This window comes from Petromyzon marinus, unplaced genomic scaffold, assembly GCF_048934315.1.
Source record: "Petromyzon marinus isolate PM22_M1 ecotype Great Lakes invasive population unplaced genomic scaffold, UKy_Petmar_22M1.pri1.0 PM_G_Scaffold_55, whole genome shotgun sequence".
Lineage (NCBI taxonomy): Eukaryota > Metazoa > Chordata > Hyperoartia > Petromyzontiformes > Petromyzontidae > Petromyzon > Petromyzon marinus.
Genome location: NW_027423008.1, coordinates 750,001 through 752,500, shown reverse-complemented (window position 1 = coordinate 752,500; position 2,500 = coordinate 750,001). Strand labels below are relative to the sequence as shown.

The following is a 2,500-nucleotide window of genomic DNA, read 5'->3' as shown; positions in this document are numbered from 1 at the left end:
ATACTTTGAGCCCCTAATTTCGGTGGAGGAAGTTCAGACTGCCATACGGGCCATTAAACCAACGTCAGCAGCTGGGCCAGATGGCCTAACAAGGGCTGCAATCTGTGCTGCCGACCCCGAGGGTCGGACACTGACAGCCCTATTTAATGCATGGATGATTACAGGAATTATTCCCAAAGAGTTGAAAAAGAATAGGACGATTCTTATTCCTAAGGTTATGGATGATGAAAAGCTGAAAGAATTGGGGAACTGGAGACCAATAACGATCGGTTCAATGATTCTGAGATTATTTTCCAGAATAATGACTGCACGTCTTGCTCGTGCTTGTCCCTTAAACCCAAGGCAGCGTGGTTTTATAGCGGCATCTGGCTGCTCTGAAAATCTTAAGGTGCTACAGGACCTTATGAGACATGCTAAGAAATTGCACAGGCCGTTGGCTGTCATGTTTATCGACATAGCGAAAGCTTTTGACTCGGTTTCGCATGCTCATATTTTATGGGTGTTAAGGCACAAGAAAGTAGATGAACACGTGGTGGGCATCATCCAGAACGCCTACGATCGGTGTACGACCTCGTTCAAAAGCAATGGCGAGTCGACTCGAGAAATTAGCATACGTGTTGGTGTCAAACAGGGTGACCCCATGTCACCCCTGCTCTTCAATCTTGCCATGGACCCTTTGATATGCACCCTAGAGTCACACGGAGTTGGGTACTCCATTGATACCGACCACGTGACAGCTCTTGCGTTTGCTGATGATTTGGTGTTGGTGAGCGAATCTTGGGTTGGTATGGCCGCCAATCTAGCGATCTTGGAATCATTTTGTGGGCTATCGGGATTGGAGGTTCAGGCCAGAAAGTGCCAGGGCTTCATGATAAGCCCAACCAAAGATTCATATACGGTGAACAACTGCGACCCATGGACTATCAAAAATAAAGATGTCCATATGATCCAACCTGATGAATCAACGAAATACCTTGGTCTGAAAATTGGCCCTTGGACTGGCACTATACAGCCTGATCTACATTGTCAGCTAAAGACATGGATCTCGAAAATCGATGAGGCGCCTCTGAAGCCAACTCAGAAGGTTGAACTACTCAATGCCTATGCCCTACCCAGATTGTTATATCCTGCAGACCACTCGGACTGCAAGCAATCAACTCTCCGTGGGTTGGACCAAGAGATTAGAAAGGCGGTAAAAGGATGGCTCCACCTTCCCGCTTCAACTTGTGATGGACTGTTATATGCCAGAGCCCGAGACGGAGGCCTTGCCATCTTGAAACTGGAAAAAACAATCCCTTCGGTTCAAGTTAGAAGGCTGCAACGTATAGCAAACTCGTCCGATGCTATCACCCGTAATATTGTGTCCTCGCAGGGTATGGAGGAAGAATACCGTAATTTGTGGGTACGAGCAGGGGGTGACAGTGATGCAATCCCAACATTCGTTCTCAGGGACTCGGTGTCAAAAGAACCTGTATATCCGAGACCCTGCGATTGGAGGGAGCATGAATTTCAGAGATGGTGCGAAAAGCCGGTTCAAGGAAGGGGCATTGTAAACTTTGCGCATGATAGAATCAGTAATGCTTGGTTGAGGCCATGGTGCGGCTTTAAACAATGCTTCTTTATCGCAGCACTACAACTAAGGGCAAATATTTACCCAACAAGAGAAAGCTTGAACAGAGGCAGAGATGGGGCCTTACGTTCCTGCAGGAAATGCTCTGCCAGACTCGAGTCCCTTTCGCACATTCTCGGTCAATGTCCTGCAGTACAGAAAGCAAGAATTGCGCGACATAACAAGATCAGTAACATTCTGGCAGACGAAGCGGCTAGATTGGGCTGGTCTGTATACAAAGAGCCACGGTTCATATCCGAGACGGGAGAGATGAGAAAGCCTGACCTCGTGTTTGCAAAAGATGAGGAGGCGGTTGTGATCGATGTCACCGTCCGTTTTGAGCTTTCAAAGAATACCTTGTCAGATGCTGCCTCGCACAAAGTTTCGTACTATACCCCTCTTGGTGATCAAGTCAAAGTGCTGACGAAGGCTAGCAAGGTCACATTCTTTGGATTCCCGGTTGGGGCAAGAGGAAAGTGGCCCCTTGAGAATAACGAGGTACTTACCTCCCTGGGCCTGACCAAACCCAGAACGACATCACTGGCCAAGATGATTTCCCGCAGAACGCTGCTTTTCTCTCTTGATATTCTGAGAATGTTCTGTGGAAATTATGCGGTCTATGAACAGTCATAGACAACCTCCGAAACAAATAATAGTTTTGTTTTAAGATGTCATTTGTTTTAGATTGATTTTGTTATTTTCGAAGGTGAAGTCGGTTTTTATTTCATTTTACTATTTTCCACAATTTAGATTGTTATTTTCCAAGACGGAGTCTTGGTTCTTTTTTTTATTGTTAGTTTTTTTTTTAACACGTCGTATTTGTTACTTTAGAGCTTAGAGGGGACTTTATTTTCGCCTTACTATTTTCTGCCTACAAAGAAGATTAAAAAT

General features: G+C 45.7%; 1 pseudogene; it reads left to right on the top strand.

Moving 5' to 3' along the window:
* LOC142918128 (28S ribosomal RNA) overlaps positions 1-2,500 on the top strand; it is a 10,608-nt pseudogene that overhangs the window by 4,492 nt on the left and 3,616 nt on the right.